This window comes from Ischnura elegans, chromosome 8, assembly GCF_921293095.1.
Source record: "Ischnura elegans chromosome 8, ioIscEleg1.1, whole genome shotgun sequence".
NCBI lineage: Eukaryota > Metazoa > Arthropoda > Insecta > Odonata > Coenagrionidae > Ischnura > Ischnura elegans.
In genome coordinates, this window is record NC_060253.1 from 73,166,757 (window position 1) to 73,190,226 (window position 23,470).

At 38.4% G+C, this 23,470-nt stretch overlaps 1 non-coding gene across 1 annotated transcript; it reads right to left on the bottom strand.

The window, feature by feature from the left end:
* Positions 1-22,621: 22,621 nt before the first annotated feature.
* On the bottom strand, positions 22,622-22,694 carry Trnak-uuu. Its single transcript has one exon. It is a non-coding gene; the product is annotated as a tRNA-Lys (tRNA).
* Between the last annotated feature and the right edge of the window lie 776 nt (positions 22,695-23,470).

The window sequence follows — 23,470 nt, forward strand, 5'->3', positions numbered from 1 at the left end:
TGAAAAGTTTAATGAAAAAACTTGGAATATTTAAGCTCTCGTACAATCGCGTTTGTTTACTCAAACTGTACGGTGGAGGGACATGCCTGGATTAAATTATCCTGTGGAAATTGCAAACTACAAACCAGAGCTAGATGCTTTACAAAAGAATGAAAAAAATATTTAGTTTGCATTACTGTAATATCATTCCCTGCGGATCCAGTAGGCCAAACTTCATTACCACGAAATAAGTTGTTTTGCAAAGTAGAGGTACCAAATGAGTCCTAACTCATCAGATTGACTTTCGTAGAAATTATAAATTAAACCGAGTAAAAGCGAACATTAAAAGTCGAAGAACGTTCCCAAAAAATTAACAAAGAAATTTGAAAATGAAATACAAGGAATACCAATCTGGGAGTAATCAAAAAACTAACTCCGACAACTAAAGTTTATTGCCTATAAGGATATAAAAAATTCCTAAATTAATAGAGCAGCAGAAAATATCGCATGCAACTGCCATAACGGGTTTCGCACCTGAATGCCTACTTTTTTAAGCAAAAGTAAGGATCCATTTTTTAAAAATGTGGTACTAAAGACAGAATTTTACCATAGGATGAGAAGCAGCGGGAGGGATATTCACAACAAATTCGGGAAATATTGAGATATATAAATACATGAGAATGTTCGCAATTAAAAAGTTGTCTATCATTGCACGGATATTTTATTCGTTCACCACTTCAGGCATTTTCATACCGCCAAACGGCTTCAAAGCATAAATATATTGTTAAATAATTCATTAATGCATCTTTATGTGGACATCACCGTCATATTGAAATATCAATTTCATTTTTTAAGACTTCGACCTTAGGTGAATTATTCCTATCCAAAAATTAACGAGACGTAAAATCATACACATCGTTGTTCGTGGTGATGAAAAATCTATCCAAGTGGGATTCTAACCCGTTACTTTCTGGTTGGCATGCACAAACCGTCATTTAGGACCTCTAAATAGATATATTTCAATATTTTACATGGAAACATTTTATAATTAAATACAAGGTACTAAATTCTATCGTCATCATCATTCCTCAGATAGGTTTGATGTAGCAGTCCACTCAACTGTTCTAACTGCAAAACTTTTCATAACTGAAATTCTTCCCTTAATAATTTGTCACTAATTATATATAAATGGTTTAACAATTTATCACACATAATTTATTCCTATACCACTGATTCCGTCCACTTATGCTCTAACTTCACGATGCGGCCGGTTGGATTGTCCTTTTTTCTCTTATTATTTTCAGAAGGCACTAAATCCTGCATAAAACTAACTTTTTTGCACAAATAGCAGAAATATATACCAGATTCATTGGGATTATTAATTAAAGGATTTTACCAATTAAGATAGGTTTCCACGGAGCATTTTTACAAGCAGTCTACCCTCTCTTCATGAACTTTCCCAATACATTCACTAAAAACCCTCCTCCCTTTCACTGTATCTTAAAATTCTATTCTCTTCCTTCCTCCCCCTCGTTTACCCAACATTTTACCGCCTAACACTGCTTGTAACATCCCCTCCCTGCTCAGAACTCGTTCCATCAATGCCTAATGTCTCCTCCGTATCTCATAATATATAATAATATTATCTTTACATAATCCTAAGATATCTATCCTCTCATTCTCCATTTCCCCTCATATGGCATTAAAAAAACTGCTCGCAAACAAAATTATCTCCACGGCCTCAATCCTAATTCCCCTCCACAAGCCGACAAACAAAGAGAAAATCTTATATAATAACCATTTTCGGTCAATAATGTTCAATAAGAAGAATGGATGAAACCTTTCAGTATTTTCCCGAATATTCGTTAACTTCCTGGTCGAGGAGAAAATATTTAAGCTGAGTAACATTTCTGCAAATAAAACAGGACCCAATTTCAACGTCCTTTAGTGGATTACAGTTCGTTGACACCAGAGGCGCCACAAATGGCTTTGGTGTTGGTAACTATGGCAACCAGGTGAGTGGGTTGGATATTGTCTCCATTGATGGCATTCGTTGCTACGGTTTCCAATAGTCACTGGGAGATAAAAGTGTATTACAAATATCGATTCTAACCACCCACAGCCAACATCCATGAAAAACGGCCATCTGATAAAAGAACATAAGTGGCTGCCTTCACTTAAGTCAAAATTAAATACACATACCCAAAAAAAACACCTTAAATTATCGCGCTACATTTTATTAGAGATTAGTGAAAATAGCATTCGCATTTTAATTTTACAGCAACTTATATTATAGTTTATAGCATTTTGCAGCATCTATTTTTATCTTCATTTTCATAATGTAGCACTAGTATTTGACGACAAATTGTGATGGAACACATTTATTTGAAAAAATACAGAATAGTTAAATAATTATGGGGTATAACAATAATAAGTTAAGGAATAAGACATAGAGTAAATAGTTAAAAATGATACTAGTTGCTTGAATATCATTTACACTATTTGTACATCAACATTCAACAAGATTCAAAACTTTCTTCCTTCAACCGGGTTCGTCTGTCAGTCACAACTAGATTGTACTGACTGAAAAACCTCTCTGCTACCTCTCTGCTACCTCTCTGCTAACTGGTGTCCAGATTGTGTGTAATGCAGCATTACCAAACTCAGTTTTTTCTTGGCAGATGGCAAGAAATATTTTCTTAACATCGCAGAAGCTACCAGAACTCTATCTCAACCTCTCTAGTAGCTGCCGATGAAAATACAAGTAACCATCTATGAAGCGGTAAGGCCCAATGTCCAGTGGCGCAGCGAGTGGAGGAATCGGCACTACATTTACGAATTTTCCCATTGAAAACGTCAAATTTGCAGTTTAAATATCATGAAAGTCAGTCATCGCGCCCATGTCGCATTTATTCACGTGTATCGCATCAATATCGCATTCATCGCATACGCCATTTTCACGTATCACTACATATTATTCAACCAACACAGGTTTCACAAAATTATTTCCATAAGAGCAATAATAAGTAAGAAACAGCATAAGCAACAAATAAACATTATGAACAATGGTAAGTGGTGATTATCGCTTTGATTCGCAACGGGATATTATGTTTGAAATGTGAAGTGATTTGAATTGCGTTGAGTGGAGGGCGTTCTTATGGATAATATTTCTCTATCTTCGGGTGTTTTTTTAAATAAGCCGTCGTAAAGAAGTATGCACAGGCAGGCCAACATCTGCCAGGTTATTTCAGCTGCTATCATAAAGTAAAATGTTTAAAGAATGATCACAGGCATTTCCGGCGTATTGTGCCGGGCAAGGTTATTCGGGTTTTTCACCGGGTCAGATTCTCCAACACTGAGAATGGAAAACCTGAAATAGAGAACCTGACCTGGTTTAAATCTCAATTAACCTTGCACGGCACAATGGTTACGTCGGGAAAGTCTGCGATCATTCTAAAAACCTATTACATTATGTTAGCAAATAAAATAACCTGGCAAATGTTGCCCGTTACTTTACGACGGCATATATAAAAACACATGATGAAAGAGAAATAGGGTCCGGTGAATTTCGATGAATGATAAAAGAAGTATTTATAACATTATACACCTAATTATTCTTTTCCCGTTCACATTCTCGACTGATGTGCTGCAGAGGAGACAAATAAGGTCGTATTGAGGCATATTTTATATGCACAATAATAAGCGTCGTTACCTTGAGGTGAAAAAGAGTCAGACTTCTCAATATATCTCACAATTAGTGAACCATTCATTCCAACTGAAAGGAATTACTATCATTAATTAAAGTATTCTACCGAATAGTAGGTTTCCATGGAGTATGAAACAAGTTTTCTGGCAAATTTACCCTTCCCTCATGGACTTCCGTCTTAAAATTTACAATAAGGCCCATTCCCTTTCACCCTATCTAAAAATACTATTCTATTCCTTCCTCTCCATCGTTTACCTAACACTCTATCATCTTACACTGTTTTCAAAATCCCCTCCCCGCTCAGTACTCGCTCAATCCATACCTTTAGTCTTCTCCGTACCTCAACTAGAAGCTACTTCTCCCTACCCATTATGTACAGTGTTTCGTTGTTCCTCCTCCTCTCCGTCCACTTCACCGTATGATTTAAGCCCTATTTATAGTAGAACTTTTTCCATTATGTTTTTATATATGAAATTACTTTCCTTCTATGAAATCCAAATCAGTCGGTTCATTTGGGGTTACCAGGTGAGATAGCTGTAGCGTACGATTAGTGCGTGACGTAAATAACTACACTTCATAAGGTAAAGATGTTTCTAAAGGGGATAATAGTGAGTAAAAGTACTTTATGTTACACCGTTACACCGTAAGTAGTTCACACTTGCATTAATTAATCTTGATTTATCTGTTAATAGATTCCAGCAAAACTGTATATTTAACAACTTGAAGACAAACAGCCAAGTGAATTGAGTGCTTCATTTCAACATCAGCATGAGTACCTTGAGCAAGTAGGGAAAGTTCCTTCGATGGAAGCAAGGGCTTATTTTGGGAATGAAACTAATTGGAGGAAGAGACATTTCCGACATTCAGGTAAAAGTTTTGGGAGACACGTGCGCTGTGGGAGTATGACTGTCAACGTAAGCGTGGGAAGGTAGCCAAACCCCGATGACGTAAGAGAAGGTGGAAGTATGGAGTCCTCAATTGTTTAAAACTCGGATTCCCATACCGAAAGGCGCCTCATGGCAATACGACGACTATTTCGTAAATTATGAAAGCATCTCATTCGTTATTGATATACTAAATAACATTAACAGTGATTATGAAATGAGATAACATCTCCGAATTATGTCATTGATATGAGATAATTACCTACTGATATATCCTGTTTACATGCATTACTTAATAATACCTGCGAGACTAAATAACAAAAGACCAAATGTTGAAAATATAACGACGACCGAAGACTCTAAGTCACACAAAAACTTCAGTAAAATGTTTTCACATTTGAAAACATGTATTAAGATATCAAGGGTTGGTATATGAAGGTATGCTAATATGCGAAGCAATCCATAGAGTACGCATAAAATGATAACGTTTTAAGAGCAATAATAATCTACAAGTAATTTAACACATTTTTCAGTAGTAGACAAACACACTTATCTTCGGTACGGAAATTGTAACAACTTACCTTGAAAATTGTCAAGCTGGAAAATCATTGCTCCGTTCCACTCCGGGAATAGATAGCAATTATAAGTGGTAATTCAATAAAGGTTGAACCAAATCACTGGGCAAGACGAATTTGAGAATTAAACTAGAGCATGATACGACACTAGGCCAACTTTTCTTCACCGATTCCAAAATAAAACTGCAAGTAGACATACATCTTTGCTAGGGAAAGGAAAAAAACCCTTGCGGAAGGACCCATCATAAAAGGCCCCTTTCCGCGCGACCCTCCTCGGCGAGGTTTGAAAAGGGAGGGTAGGGACAAAGAGCATAGGTTGCTACCTGAAACACCACCAGCTTAAGTTCAAAGATTTTCGGAGAAAAACGAGATAGCGCGCGTTTTTGAAAAATTGGTCATGTTTGAGCTGCTGTATCTCAGCAACAGATCAAATGTATTTAAAATGGCATACACATCCATAATCAATCGTCATTTATGAGTATTTATGCTAAGTTTTAAGTCTCTATCTCACAAAAAGCCATTTTGGACTTTTGTCCGGCTTTTTCCGATTTCAGACCACTGGGCGACGGTTGCATCCAGCAGGACGATCCAACGCAGAAGAGATTTATATAGGTACATGATTTCGCCTTTCGGACGTCTTTCCACTCGTAATGAAGGGGGATCATTAGACGAAAAACATGTAACTTGCACATTGCCAACACCGAAAAAGTTTTTTTTAACTCTAATAACTCACTCTTTGATTGAATCAGTCGTAATCATTTCCTCAAAAATCCATCTTTACAGGAGCCTTGTTTTGAGTAAATTAGAATATTATTGAAGGAAGCATTCGGCAACAGGTCAAACTCGCAACCAATCCGAGCAATTGGCTCACAGTTTAAAAAATATTCGTTGTTGACCTGAAAATCCTTAGTAACTTTGCTTCCTCCTGAAATCAGTTATCCAGGGTAAAAATTTCGTGACACGATTTTTTCCAGCACCTATACACTAAGGTGGCCTGATGAAGACAATCTTTGAAGGACAAGTGGAAAGCAAGAATGGAAAAGGAAGACCCCGAACAAAATATATGGAACAAGTAAAGAGAGATGTGAAAGAGAATAAAAACGTAGGTGTGAAAAGATTAGCTGATAGGAGAACTAAGTGGAGAGCTGCGTCAAACCAATCCTAGGATTGTTGACCAGTGATGATGATGATACACTAAGGATGGAATTCGCATGAAAAAATCATTGGCTACGCAGTGATTCGAACCCGGATCTTCCGATAGTCAGTCAGGTATACTACCTGTTACACCACCATGCCATAATCTTCCATTTCATCTCAGACTGGGTTTACCGGATTATGATCTACTGGCAGGCCGGCGTTGCTCGGAAAGGATAGTAGCCAGAGAAGTGGGAAACTTGCAACTTCGAATTCATGATCACATAGCAGGATTTTTATGTTTTCTCTTCGAGCTTGCCAAGAGATATACCCTACCCGGCAGGATGTCCAACCGCAGAAGTTTTAGGACGTGACGTAAAGAACGGTAATGAGATAACGACGCAAAAGATGTGTCCGACGCAACCGAATGCAGCACTACGGGGTTTGGTAACATAAGATAACACCTATGCACTAAATTTGGTCGAAATCCGCGCAGCTGTATGGGGATGAATAGGGGACAGACAAACAGGCATCCTCTTTTAAATTTATTGATTAACTTCAATAGTTAAAGAAGTTTTAAATAGGTAATGCCTTGTCTACACTACACACTTAACTTGTGACTTCACTTAAATATAATCTTAAATGTGGTGCGGTAGCTACACTTGAGCTTTAAGTCGACTTCAGCACCGTGATTGTCTATATCGGGAAACAGTTATGTTGACAGATGAAGGTCTAGGAGAGCAGTGATTCTTTGATCCAAAGCGACTGTTATTTGAAATAAACTTCCAAACTCCGTGAATTAACCATTTTGAATTCAGAAGGTTAAAAGGAAAGACCGATTTCAGTTCCTGAGGGAACGCTATATGGCGAGAGGTGATGGAGCCAGAGGAATTTAGAATTACTAAGCGTGACTTCGTGGAATGACATATTCATAACGTAAACAAAAACACTTATTGCTAGTCAAATTCCACTGCTTTATTAAAACCATTGATGTTAAATTTCAACCATTAATTCCTCCCACGTCCAATGAAATCGCCACATCTTATCTCCCTCGGCATCCCTAGGACTAACATTAAAGCCCTATGCAATAGTTTCAATAACAGTGTGTGGGAAGTTACTGAGTGCATTCGTTTACGTTATTTTCGATTATGACACCATGGAAAATAAACTGTTTTACCGGATCCTCTGCCGTCGTCTCATTGTCAGTCTTAAAATTCCTTAAAACGTTTCTAAGTTTTATAAATCGAGTTTCACCGTGAGCAACAGCCATAGCAATTAGTTTTCACGGAAATAAAACCAACAATAAGATGAGAAACACTACAAAATAAATTCGTCGAATTAATATCCCCAACACTAGAAATTAACTAACGAAATAGAACGCTCAATAACCACATCATACAATAAGCACAACTTAGAACATAATCAACGGGATGATGTGAGATGGGTATTATGTGCCATTTACAACACATGAAGAGCTTCAACCGTGCGGAAACAGTTGCCTACGCAATTTAAGTTGGGTTCTAAGATGACTTAAGTGGAGGTGTACTTAAATGAAGCTGGTGACACCTACACTACCAACTTAAATACAGAGCCAACTTAAGTAGTCACTTAAGTTACAAGTGTAGACCCGGCATACGGTATAAAATACCAAAGCAAACTACGACCGGTCGGGCGGGATTAATACGTGTGTCTAAGCATCTTCGATATCTTCCTGAATGCCACCGTGTCCCGTGACTAAGGCGGTGATCCATCTTCGAATTCACTACCGTGCGTCCGCCACTCCCTGGCACGTGAGTGGGTGCGCATCGCTCGCATGTCCTCACGGAGCATCGCATTCGTCTGTTTGGGCACGCGCCACGACAAGCCACGACCGCCTCCCGCGCTTCCTCCTTCCCCTTTTGTCCGCCTCGCGGCACGTGGACGCACGCAGGCTGCTGATTGGCTCGTGGGCGTCCCGCCTGTCATCAGACCGCCTTTATGTACACATTAAGGCCTTCCAAACACCCTTCATGTACACAAATACGATGGTAATAAACCCATAAAGTAAAATTGAAAAAAAGGATACGCATAATCGCTAAGATGTAACGCAGCGCTCTTTAACACACTCAAAGCTTAAAATATGTATAGAAGCAATCCACTAGACAAGGCAAAAATTTTTTCAGGATAAAAGCGGTAAATAAATGAGATTAGAAATAAATTGCCACATGCAAATGAAAACTTTTCACTATAGCTGCTGAAAACATATTTATACAGTAAAGGCAGAGAACCTTCTGATGAGCCTCATTTCACTCAGAAGGACTCAACTTGTTAAGGATATGAAGGCCTGCTTCTCTAATATTTTTGGTTTCACCCAGTGTAAAACATCACCAGATCGAGCAGAATTGGAGATAAGGAAAAATACAAGGAATACTTCAAGATTGAAGATTACTGCGAAAGGAAGAAAAGTTGGTTGCGATGGGATGAAGCGATCAGCCGTAAGAATAATAGCATTGAAAGCTCCGGAGAAGCCATTTCCGGATTAATCAGAGTAGCCGCCAATGATAATCATGGGCCTCTTTAAAACAGCCCGGGCATTCATTTTATTCCATCAGTGGGCGGATGGCGACGACACTCTCTTGCGGTTCGGAGAGGGAGTGGAGACGCGCAGACTGGCGCTTATTCATTGGGCGTGGGATGATCAACTTCCGCTGGGTGTGTGGAGGTACTTAAGGCTTTCGCATGCCGCACCTTCCCCTACCATCTTTCGCCGCTCCTACCAACCCAAGTCCCACGCATAACACGCGCTCAAGAAGGCAGGGGCGTAGTTACGTCAATCGCAGAGGGCACTCAAGTCCATAGTAGGCATTTTGTCATCTCCATCAATCATATCGACAACTCAAAACCAGGGATGTCAATAGAAACTAAACGAAAGCCAAAACCAGTAAAATTTCAGGTTTCTTTCCCGAGAGCGAAATGTAGAAACCATAGGAAGAGGATTTGAACCCGGGTAGCTAAACTCAGGGTCGAAACAAAATCGGAGTCATAACTACATCCGGTCGACACTAAACAATAACTCTGGGACGAAAAAAAACGTAGATAATGTTTCGCATCGGAGGGACCACGTGCTTCACCTTCGAATAGTTTAGTTTCGACCCACATACCGAGTAAGAAGTATGGTGGAATGAAGTAGAGGTTCGGCCTACCACCATTACATGCATAGTGCACTCACATTTTTACCACTATGAGGAGAGCGGTGAACACAAACTGGCCATTCGATTTTTAAGGTCGATGTGTTAACCTCTCTACACGTATGTCGAACGTAATGGGTCGAAACTATTCCCTCTTATCCCCCTCCACTCAACTTCTGGGATCGAAATTTAACTATGAGCAGCGGGGTTTCGATTAATTTAGTTTCGTTCCCGGGAATAAAGTTTCGTCCTGGGCCGAAATAAACTCCTTAATGATTTTAACTTCCTGCGGGAACGAAACTAAACCTAGGTCTCGTATTTTCGTTTTCCCCTGGGTCGAAATGAAACATTTTCGTTTCGTTTCCTTCCCCCTAGTTTTGATTCTAGGTTCGCCCATGCTATTTGCGCTTTCGAAAGTCGGGTCGAATTCCGACACTGGTTTGCTACGTCAATCGGGAAGACGCCGAGTTTCTAAGTCAAATTTCTACGGGAACCAACGTTAATCGAAGAGGAAATTCAAGCGAAAAGTACAAATTTTGTCATCTTCACCACTCATATCGACAACTCAAGACAAATTCATGGGTTATCATAACGGAATGGGGCGGTTTTGAACATGGTTTAATAGCCATTGGCTCTTTCGATAAGCCGGGTTTCTACGGGAATCTGCGTCATTCGAAGAAGACATTCAAGCCCATTGTAGGCATTTTGCCACCTTCGCATTCTATATTGACAACTCAAATCTCAGACGTTAAGCGCATTTAAGGCTGGGAGCCTCTGGAGACTCGGAGGCTGCGCGCTAGGCTTAGATTGTTTGAACATTTGAGAAAGAATATCTTTAAAAGCGACACGGAGAACCTAATATTAGAGCCACATTATATTTCCAAGTCCGATAGAAGAGATAAATTAAGAATGATATTTTGCCGAACGGATATATATGCGAATTCCTTTTTCCCCCGAACCATAAAGGACTTTAATAAAAGCCAGTCATAATTTCGTTCGCCAGCGACAATTTTTCACTCCAACAGTGGCTTAGCTAGCACGACCCTCGCCACATAAGCCACAGTATGGACGCGTGACGTCAACCTCTTGTTCGATAAAACCCATCCCGAAGTTCGCTCGGAGAAATTGGCTTGGTGGTGTCAATCGGGAGATCGAATCCCGGCAAAGTCAAATAATTTTTCATGGCAAGCTCCATCCTTTGGTTTATTTATTTTTTTTTATTTTGGAAATCGTCGTCTCAAACAGTATTTTTTACTAAATTAATAATTTTCAACATGCGCGCCGCTCGCTTAGTCGCTCGGCAAGAGAGAAACCCGTCGTTTACGTTAGCATACTCATAACGGAAAGCGCGCAGGGGACCACGGCTTGACGTACCAGCCAACGGACAGAGTGCTGCACTTAAAACTCCCTCCTCAAGGCACTCAAGCAGGAGAGCAATCACTCGAGCAATCGAGCAGCCTCTGGAAAATATCTACCACCCTATCCCTACTAAATAGTGAGCTATCCAAATATTGGTTTCACGGTAACACCAGCATCTACATTTCAGGACAGGTAAAAATTTTAAATCCGGCTCCCAAAAAATATAAGGAGATAAGTAGGAGAGCCAATTTTTCATCGCCAGTCGATGGAGTCCAAATGGAAGAGCCTATTTTTGAGGTTTCCATAAAAATTATATTTCTTTTGGCTCATTGATTGAACTTCTCTATCAAATTACGTCATTTCAATGCTAAAACTATATGATACCTACGGAGGAATGCCAAGATTTTAGAACCATTGAATTTTTTCCCTTTCTCCCAATATATCATTTATCCCATATTGTACTTCTGCATAAATGCAGGAGGTATGGATATATTTAGATCAAGCAATGTGCGCTTATATTCTCCTTATTTTCGAGTTACTATGCGGCATGAAAAGTAAACAGATCTCATAACAAATGGAACTGTGAAAACTTTTAGAAAATTAGCATTCATTTTATTCCTTCCTTGGGTTTATTGAAAACTCCACACAAAATACCACAAATACCTATTCCAACACTTCTGGATGAGATGACCAAATAAACTTTCACAAATTTCTATTTGCAAAGTAGAAGAAGTACATATCTTAGCAGAGAATATTTGAATAAGTATTCTCATTCCCCCACGTAAATTTACATTTTAATGGAAATTTAAGATCAGAGACACAGCCAAATGAATCCCGACTTCATCTCGCGCTAATCTGAACAGGCTTGGCAACATTGTTCAAACGATTAATGAACCTTGAAATTACTACAGGGGCTAGGGATGAGTCTCACAAGAACATTTGCTAAGGCCTAGCTATCGTATTTCACGAGATAATACGCCCAATCTCCTTCGAAACAGCGTGGATGATTTATAATTCACTTCAGTGCAGAGGTATTATACATAGATACTGAAATGCATACGTATATGACCTCAGCAAAGAGAGCTCATCGCGAAATTAATGCTTGCTTTAATTCCAAGCTCGGAGTAAACATGCATGCGTCTTTGTATTAATCCCATTTCAATCCACAGAGACTTGCTCGGGAAACTACTGGATCCCAATGATTCATTTCAAACTTAAATTCAAGCAACTTGGTTCAAGGCTTCTTCCTGCTCGCCCACGAGTGAATTTCACCTAAACCAATCTCTTCACCAGAGGAACATTAGAAGAAACGAGTAGATGGTTATATAACACAAAGACTTATAAAAATTTATTGTGTGAGATATAAGTATTCTGACTTGCTAAGATGTCGTCAACACCGTCGGTCTACGGAAAAACGGCCTCCTTTCTAATGCTAGGTAATTCTTAGGAGAATCCATGATTAAAGCACAAATGGTATTATCCACACTATTTTATTTATCACTTAACCGGCCATGGTTTCGACACTTGGTGTCATTTTCAAAAAAAATATTAAATATTAAAAAAAAGCATAAAATCGTTTCCGGCTTTATTTTGTGGAATAATGATATATCCATGATTAAAGCACAAATGGTAATATCCACACTATTTTATTTATCACTTAACCGACCATGGTTTCGACACATGGTGTCATTTTCAAGGCAAGTTAATTTTTACCATTCGTGCTTTAATCATGGATATATCACTATTCCACAAAATTAAGCCGGAAACGATTTCATACGTTCTTAGGAAAAATTCAGATGAAGAAAATATAAATACGTTGCATCGTCTTCGGTTATTAAGAGGACGCATGCTGCCGGCTCAAACGGGATTTTTAGAGACTTATTACCCGCTTAAAACTTGTCCTATAATTTTGAATTTTTGTGTACATAGAGTTTCAGAATTCACAGACCTTTGCGAGTTTCTCAACTATGGGTTAATGTACCTGAGTAAAAAATTATAAGGTCAAAATAAAAAATTCAAATTCAGGACGTGTTCAAGTGTTCGCAACGATCAACATCGTATGAAATGAAAATTTCAACACTATAGAAAATGTTTTCAAGGAGTACTCTTTCAAAAAAGAAGACCTATCGAGGGCATGTGTCGTACTAAACCAAACCCGTAGGTGAATGAACACACGTAGGTTTGTGGAGTATTTGAATGCGAGTGAATTATTTTTACCTAGATCGAGTGCAAGATATTGTGCAAGTAAGTGCATTGTGCAAATAAGCTTTTCATTGTTCGGAGAATAAAATAGGGGTGCTGATCAGTTCTATGAGAAATGTAATTAATAGTAGCGGGTGTTACTTTGTGGAAATCCTCTATCGTAGGAAAAGAAGAAATAAAAACTTGGCTATTTCCACATGGTAAATTACTGTGACTGACCACAGTTTCGTTACGGCGTAACATTGTCAAGTCGGTCACAATAAATTATGTGAAAATAGCCAAGTTTTTATTTATTCTTTTCCTACGTATAAGATATTAATGTAGAACAGCCTAAAAGATAAGTAACGATTGACACCCACGCCTCATTGCCCGAATAAGGAAAAGCTTATTTTTTTACTTTTTAACGGATTTTATACTGTTCCTGCAAAACGTGAGTTTTCCTAAAATCCATTTTATTTAATTTTTATTTCCATTTTTTGCTTAGAATTCAAATGTGAATGTTATATTTTTCTTAATCCATTTTAACATTATATTCCTAAATTTATTTTATAAAAGTGAGGCCCAAAAGGCTACTGAACTACCTCATATTATGTGCGAAATAGCAAAGCCAAAAACAATGAAAGATGCGACAAGCCCTGAACTTGTAAACATCATCACTGGTCAACAATCCTAGGATTGGTTTGACGCAGCTCTCCACTCAGTTCTCCAATCAGCTAATCTTTTCCCACCTACGTTTTCTTCTCTTTCACATCTCTCTTTACTTGTTCCTTATATTTTGTTCGAGGTCTTCCTTTTCCATTCTTGCCTTCCACTTGTCCTTCGACGATTGTCTTCATCAGGCCATCATGTCTCAAGATGTGGCCTATAAGGTTGTTCCGTCTTCTTATTAAGGTTTTCATGAAGCTTCTCTTCTCTCCTACCCTTCTTAGGACTTCCTCGTTACTAACTCGAACTTGTAAACAACTTTTGAAAATATTAACAAAAAATCGAATTTTCCAGGATTCGAACCATTGATCTTTTGCTCACTACGCAGATACGTTAACTGTTGCACCACATGACACTATCTGGTTGAAATGAAATCATTAATACTTAATCTGAAGCTGAGCTATTAATACTAATATTAACTGTCGACAAAGTTGCCTTATACTGCCTCTCAAGAGCTAGAAATAATGTAAGAATGCACGGTCGTTTGGTTCTGATGTGTACTGGAAATATCAAGCCGGGAAGTGAGTTAAAAATCAATTAGAAGATACCATCGATGAAACACATAAAGTTTAGAAAATTATAAGAAAAATAACTAATGTTAAACGAAAATGCAAGAATTTATTGGCAAGAGATTTAAATTGAACGTTTCTAAAAAAAATCAGGATCATCTCAAGCACCAGCATTCAGCAGACCAACGAAAATAACATCCGGGGTGCGCAATCTAGTCTCATACTTGTACGGTGAAAGCAGTACCACATAACTTGCTTCAATTCCCTCGTTTCGAAGTGGGCATGGGGGATTTCCTTCCATCAGAAAAGAATCCTACTTCCTGCAGACCAACTTCTCTCCCCAGAGTACGCACAAGCTAATCCAGAATACAAATTCATACTTGCCTTCTGTATATTCGCTTACAGGTAATGTATTAAAAGCAGCTTCGACTCAAATCAGAGAAATGTTTCAACAACTGAGATTATATACATTATCAGGGACCACTGTAATTCCGCCATCACAAAAAAATCACCCTCACTCACCGATTATTGCTCACAGCCGCTGTGAATATTTATCATTATTATAATTATTATTTTCAAAGTCGGATAGCGAAATCTGCTATTGTTGTTTTCAGAAAATTATGTAATAGTTTTCAGCTAACAATATAATTTTCAGAGAACTTGGATGGACAGAACCAGAGTGAACATTTTTTCGATAAATTTCGATTAAAAAAAAACTAGCTCCATTCGGAGAGTGTTGGTACTATTCATAAGCAATTCAATATACTTCAACTGACTCCACCGTTTAGCATAAGGACCACCGGGGGAAGGCTTTTCGACCCCTGGGGGCCAATAGCAACGTAAAAGATAGAACATCCATCCATCCCATCATCTCCAAAAATTACATAAATATGACAAATTGTTCAGCGATACAGTGATAATCTATTCATCTCAGATGTACATATTTAGACCCATTTCAAAATATCAGCAATATTTAATATCGCTCCTATTCACGCGTTAAGAAGTTTTACACCTACCATACAAAGTCATACGAGAGTCATTCTTCAATGAAAAAGCCATTCTATTGGAAAAGGATGACGTCCCTGAGATAGAAAACGGCTGTGTTCGACAGTTGACTACAAAGAACATACTTTACATAGATTTCCCCTGAACCGCTTGGATCAAAGAGAATTTTACTATGCAAGCGCTTCAAGGAAACTTGACGGAGGTCTTTGTCAATTGTAGGATGTATTTTGTCGCCTCCTTGCAAAGATCCCTCTTTTCAAGACGTATGGCACATTTCCCGGTTCAGTCGCATTGATCTAACAGAATAGACCTCTGCATGTTGAATATTGTTGATACTGTTTGGACAAATGGCTGAATTGATAAATATCAAATAAAATAAATGGTAATTTAATACTGGATTTTTCTAAGCTCACTCATTCAATGAGGGATTAAAAAAAACTCCCAGTTCATTACATTTTCAAGAAGCCATAATGTCGGTAAAAGTCATACTCCAGCTCAAATTGTATCTGCAAAAATTACTCTGAATAATTTTTACATCCCTATCTTTTTTAGGGGCCTCAAAATGACAAAATAAGAAAAAATACACTCAAAAGCTTATTTGTATCACATCGGTGCCTAATAGCAATACGTTTATGCTCTTGAATATATGTAATTTAGATTGAATACTATGTAAAAAAAAAAAGGTTCAAGGCTAATAAGTTCACAAGGCTAAAAGTTCAATCTTTTTCATATAGTTCAGTTCTCCCGACCCTTGAGGTTTTCTGCAGGGAAGATGAAACGTTTGCCAGTTTCATACAAGACGCCAGAGTAACTTTTTTAATATGGGCACACAAGTAGAAATTTTAATCTAGTAGATAACCATCACCACTTGTCAAAGAAACCTGAAATCAGTTAAATACAATTATCTAATCCATTCTTCCGATCAGCTAATCTATTTAAAACGAAGATAGTCTTTCACTTTCATATCCTTCTTCAGCTGTGTCATATATTTAATATGAGAGTAAGCTAAATATCAGAAAATGTAGCATTGCACTTATGCTAAAGTTCGTATTATTCATGAAGAAAAAATTAAATACGTGGAATAAAATACGATGAAATACATGAAAAACCATGGGAAATACAACCTCACCCAACAAAGGTTACGATATGGTACTCCACGCTTAAAGAGCAGATGAAAGCGTTAAATGCTTGACAGCCACAAAAGATGAATAAACTGAGAACAAAATAGTTGTAGCCTTTCATACCTCAAAAATTTTTTTCTCGCAAGCACATGTCGTGCGATTCAATGCGCATTTATATGATGAATGTAAATTAGTGGTTACATTTCATTTTAATATTAAAAAACGATACTGCTCAATAGGTGACGCATTGCCTTGGTTATTACCATTATGTTTGGATTTTTTCCAGTCACAAGTGCTTCCCTCTAGATTCCAGGCATGTAGCTGATTATTGAGTCACTGTGCGAGCCAGGTGCCATATGCTCATGCATCATTCGTGCAGCGCGTGCCATGAACTCATCAAGCAAGACACGAATGCCTCTACACCGAACTCACGTTCACGATCACGTCCTTTATACGCAGTCACCAATTCAAACGAGGCTCGCAATAAACTAATCAAATGAGAATGTCATTGCTATTATCTTGATTTTAAATAAAGTATGACTGAAAACTGGGTAGATACTGGGCTTCCAGAATTTTTAGAAATTTGTGTGATCGTGTGTGTGTGCTTTGAAAAAATAAAAGGGCTGTGGATGCGACATGTTTTGAATATCCTACTATTTTTTAATCACACCGCCAATTTCTCAGCAATATTGAATATCTCGAACATCACACTAGCGCCAACAAAATAAAATCTGTAATTCTGGGAATTGTAACAATTTTTACGGTCAGATGGGCTCCAGGCAGTTTATCGTTTTTTTATTGCCATGAAAAGGTAAAAAATTGTCTTTCCTTATTACTAGACCTCCCTTAAGACCGAATTACCTTCATGATACAGTTAATGGCACCTTTCTTAGGAAGCATAAACGCCCACGACACGTCACTACGTATGTTTTCCACATTGGCAGCGAGTGATCGCCACGTAATACATTTGCTATGACAACGCGTCATTAGATGTGGAGGCTCAGGGATCACTTAGGTGGCATCCACATTTCAGGGTCCAAATTCAGGCAATACATTGCAATCGGTAGGGATGTGCATATAGCACTTTTACATCTCGAGTCGAGTTTAAAACGACTCGCGAGTATCGAGTTGAGCCGAGTCGAGTATGATAATTCACGAACTAGGCAACACATCAATGCATACTCCAACATATTCTCATTTTCCCAATTCCCTCGTGAATTTTCTATTCTGAATTCTTACCTTACCCTAAAAGGGAGAAGATAATGAGGAAAATTGATTGTAATTGTGTCACAATTAGGAGATGAACGAAAATTAATGTGTCTCAAACAGTTAATAATAATTTAATAATAATAATTTATTCACTCCTACATTTTGCTTTTACATCTGAATACAAAAATTACAAAGAGAAGGAGTTTTAGGTGGTCTCCAAGGTCATAAGACTAGAATTGAGCCACCAGCAAATAACAATATATGCCAATAAAAATAATAACAATGCAGTAAATGGTACATGAGTATTTTAAATAAATAACATAAAAATAAATTTTCTATTATTTCTTGCGAGAAAAGCCAATACCTAGCAAGTCCTAACATTACATTTGAGGATTTATTTTTTTTAGTTCTATAGGGCAGTAAATGAAATAACTTTGGCCCCATGTAAATAAAACAGCGTTTGCATAATGTAAACTTAGGTCTGTTTGCTACTACAAATGACTCACTCCTTAAATTATATTTGTACTTATCACATCCACTCGGTATATTTCCTCTCCTGGCAAACAACAAGTTAAACACTTTGAATAAGTACAAATGCCTTAGTGGCCACAAACAACGGGAATGAGTGCTCATAATAATTTTTAGACAATATTACCCGAATTATTTTTTTTGCAAAACGAGTGCACACTTAAATGTGCTCATGCATGCAGTTCAGTAAGTACAACTGAAATTAATTTACCTCTAGTAATATATTGTTAATTTAATTAATGTATGAATCCAAACTGCTCAGAAGAGTCCACATTAATGGCATTTGTGTAATTGCAAGAAAGATTATACACGTTAATGAATCATGTAATATATGATCCTTTCTTGTATTTCGCAACAAACCTTTGTGGCTGGACCAATAATTTTTTCCTAAGTTACAAGATTTGACACCCTTGAGAATTTTTGTTAAAATTTATATCTACGATTTTTATGGATCTTGCATCTTCAAGGTATTTAAGTGGGCGAAGCGAACGAACTATAGAACTTATCTTTAGCTTCAGAAACAAAAAAAGTTTTTTTATTTCTAAATTTGTTTAATCGACCGAGGTAACCCCTTTTTTAGTTCAAGAAGGAAACTAAACGCAACAAGGGACTAAACGAAAAGCAATTTTGGACGTACGTAGTACCATAGAGTAAGTATATTCTTACTCTATGGTAGTACTGAAAAAGGCTGAAAGACGGCATTGTTCACAAAAACCTAGAAGTTGCATTTTTCCAGAAATATTTAGGTCATCTCTCGGAGTTTGAGTAAAGAAGTTATGGTAGGGTATAAAATTATCGCATAGGAAAGTATTCGCGATGCAGTGGTCCACTCCGATTACGCCGCCAGGTCGGAAGACGGTTGGCCGCCGCGGCTGACGAAAAGGTATTCGAGGACCACGTCGATTATTATAATCGCTGACTGCTACGTAAACAAAAGCTGAAACTCTTAGGCTAAATTATTAGAACGACTTATCGACTTTAGAAACCTTATCGTTACATTAGCTTCATGATAGTGCATCATGTCGGCAGATTTCTGAACTTACTGGCCCCGACAACTCTGTAATGAAACTACTCGATTCGATATTCGTAATACTACTTGAAGCGCTCGAGTCAAGTACCAACTACTCAAATCGAATTTTTTAGTACTCGCACATCCCTAGAAATCGGTATTTTTTATTTCAGAAGAAAATAATCGAGTCGAATAATATCTTACAATCATTCATTGAACTGAAGTCAAATCATGGAAATGTGGTCGCAACGCTCTGCGCGCGCAATTAGTTTCCCAATAATTTATCTCAAAGTCGCTATCTCAACCGAAATATACTACCCGAGAATAAAAAAATTGTTTCAAAGTTGCGTAATTTCCCATGTGTAATTGCACGTGTTGCGTAATTTCCCGAGCATGCGTTGCGTAATTTCACATGTACGAAGCCCAATTCTCCACATGTGCATCTCAAGATGCTCTCATATGCGTGATATCCTGGCTTCAATCGAGGAGGTGGTATCAGCATTCCATTATAATGTAGTTCAAAGGTGCATTCGTGGTTCTCATTATCGCCACCTAAGGGAGTAACTTTGAGTGTGCTATACAGAGGACCAAAAGAGGACAGTACGCACAACTCGAGCGCCGACAACGGCCTTACTGGGAACTAAGAATGGAATGAGAACGGCAACACGTGCTCGGAGATGACAAAGGGCGTATTTGGAGGCGAGAGGACGTTCAGGGCTTTCTGCTTGTGCATTCCTAATGAGCGAGGACAAAGAAAGCACGAAAAGATAGAGTAGGAAATAAAGAAAAACAGGAGATGTGTGGAAGGGAGAGGAAAAATGACTAACGCAGAAAAAATAAATAAAAAACGTGGGAAGAAGAAAGCGCGCGACTAATAGCTGGCAGGTGTGTTAAACCCCACGTGTCGTGTCACATTGAAACAGGGCTCGTTTCTTTCTTTTCTGGAGGAAATGATGGGGTGAAAAAAACGAAGGACGGAGTAAGGCGAAAAATTGAATTCACGCCCACTAAAAACGTCGACTTTTACAATGCTTAAGTGCCCAAGGTCCCATTTTACTGTTCGGGTGAGGAGAATGGGACTGGATTATGGCTAATCGCCATTGATGCCTTCGATAATCGATAGGCGTGCCTTACTTATCCTGTCTTACGGATGGGAAAGGCGCATTTCCACAAAGGCTTTGACTTTCAAAAATGTCCATGAGATGGAGTTCCGACTTTTCCTCTGATGCACATTACTTTACCGTAGCGTTACTTGCAGTATAGTGGCTTAAACGATACCAATCATATTTCTGTCTACCATTGAGTGCATTGTGGCTTTTACTGCTTCTGAAATCCTACGAATAGTGTGAGAATGCAATTTGTCATTTGTAATTTGGTTCCAATCTGTACTGGGAATTTTAAGCCTATCCGACGATGGGAAGTGAGAGAAAAATCAATTACTACACACTATCAATGAAACAGACAAGCATACCAAGCAAGGTAAGAAGTAAGCTCGTAATAATAGAAATCGAGGCATTGTAATAATTTTTCGTTTAGGACATCCGATAAGGTTGTGCAAAAGTACAAATTTCAAATTACAATTCCTACAGACAGCCATTTAAAAACGCAAATGTTGCCATCCACTGAGAAGGTGACTCAGTCGGAGTTCCGGTTTTGTAATATACGGAATCTCTCACAAGGTTTTAATAAACTAAACAACCGCACGAGGTTGTAGGGTATCTTATATGTGGTGACCCCTCGGCAGTAGTGCGTGACGTCATTACATTAGCTCAGAAATTATTAACGCGATCAATTTTCCCCCCAAATAAGAAGAAGAGCAGGCGACGCATTAAAAAAATGGAAAAATGCGAGTCTCTTAAATTGAAAACTTCATCATATTTGACAGTTTTACAAATATAGCAAAGCATCTCAACTGTGTAGCAGTCTGTGAATTTTTCACGAAAATGCCATTCACCTCGTAGAGTCATATCAGAATAGGAAAATTCACCTCATAGAGGAAATCAGAATTAATCATAAAAGGAGTCAGTTTCGGAAATTCATTATCGAGGAAAATTAAGTTTCGCAAGAAAATGACGCATCTGCCGCATTGATCTAAGCTATGCAACACGCAAAGGTAACTTTTAAAATACAAAATTGATCACCACCGACTCGCTCATTCGTTACTTCTCGAAGGATTAAAAAAAAAACTAATTCTTGACTGAGCCATCTGCGAGGCTTGCGAAACGTGAGATGCCAGCAGAGAGGGCACACGTTTCTTCATCTTCAAACCACCTGGGGATGCGATAATGCCGTCCGCGAAATTTGTCACCTCGAAATGGATCGACCGGCATGTTCTCGGCATACGGATGAGGAAGTCCATATCCGGAATTAAGAGAACGCCTCTTTTGAGATGGAAGAAGGTACTTATCATGCTAAGTATGGGTATTTGGAGGAGGCGACCGACAGCTCAGGTCATTTGCGCCATGAGGGAAAGGTTTGGAAGGTAGGGTGGAGGGAAACCTGGCGTCTGCATTAGCCCGCTCTTAACGAAAGGCGCCAAGGGGACCACGGCTTAACGTCCCATCCGACGCATGGAGTGCTGCGCTTGAAATGTCCTCCACACAACATTCAAGGAGGGATCGGGCAGTCTCTGAAAATTATCTGCCACTGCTGGGATTTGAACCCGAGCCCGCCGGGTGGGAAGCCAACACTCTAGCCACCACACCAACCCGATCACCGTTTGTTTTTTTGTTTAGCGATGAAGAAACACCCGAAAAAATGACGAAAATGTTTTCTAACGAGTACTTCCGAAATCCTCGTCAGAACAAGGTGGTATGTCCGAGCACACAAGTGCCATAATAGAACAATACTTGAATCGAAGGCTCTACCAGTAAAACTTACTTAACTGTTCTCAAAAAACGTAAACATATTTAACCCTTCGTTAGTCGCGTAGTGTCTACCAGACTACAGGCCATTATCTTATATTTGCTCACATCGAATTTTCATAGTTAGGAAACTCATATTCCTCGTTTCTAATCATAAAAAAATTAGGTACAAGGAATATGAGTTTCCTAACTATTAAAATTCGATGTGAGCAAAGATAAGAGCCCGCCAACACTAGACACTACGAAACCAACGGAGGGTTAAATATGTTTACGTTTTTTGAGAACAGTTCAGTAAGTTTTACTGGTAGAACCTTCGATTCAAGTATTGTTCTATTAAGGCACGAACACTGGTGTACACGGACATACCACCTTGTTCTTACAAATGCCACCAATATTAAAATTGCCACCAATATTATTTTACGTTTTGTCACATTTGTGGAATACATTTTGATATTTTGTTGTTTTCGAAGGAAATTGTTGTTTCCGGGGAAATAGGAAAGGGATCAACGCTCGGAGGAAGGGAATTAAATATAAGAGGAGGTGGAAAGAAGCGAGCGTTAAATGAGTTCTAATCTGAGGACTACTGATTCTGTGGAAAACGGAGTGGGTGCGCGCTAGTTAGGAAGACACTCGGTAAGGTTGGGAATGTAGTAGATAAAAAATACCGTCCCAACAGGGATTCGAACCCTGGCCCCTCAGATTAAAAGTCTGATGCTCTACCAGCTGAGCTATCCGAGCTCTTAATTCTTGGGTCTCTTGTATTTCGAGCAGATTTCACGCTTCATTTCATAAACTTTCCTATAATTTATAAAAATATAATCAGACCTTTTTTCACCCCTAGTGTGTAGTGTGTAAAAAGAGTGCTTTGAGAAGCATTGTTTTCATAAATTACCCCACAGACCCCTCGAAATAAATCCTCACCAATAAATAATAGGTGACGACGCCTATGCTGCTAACCATATCCATTCGCAAAGATTTAGTTAGGTATCCAAAGAAGTCGCTCTTAGTATGTACGTCTACTAAAATGGTTTGAATATCCTTCTTGATACATTGGCTACAACAACCTTTAACATCCACCGCGAGCGAAGAAGTGATTAAGATTCTATGACCAAGTATACCTTAATGCGTATAAAACTAGAATTTACTCCATTAGAATAAGTACGTTTTAGCTTTAATGAGATATCTTTCAGAACGAAAAATATATTCCTCCAACAATTGACTTTTTATACTTAATTGTACTTACGTGTTGGACTATCCTCGTGAATTTTGGTAAATAATATCCATTCAACAAAATGGCATTACAGTAAGGTAACTCAAATGTGATTGGGATACATTCCAGCAGGTGAAAGTTTAGGTGAAAGGTATTTTTTTCTGTACCCATACTCTCTTCGTTACTGCCCCAAGTAAACTGAAATCACTCCGAAGTATCCATATTTATGAGAGCCGAGGAAATAAGGAAAATGACCGAGCTCTGACTGTCCGTTTCCATTACTAGAATTATTATGCTAGTAATC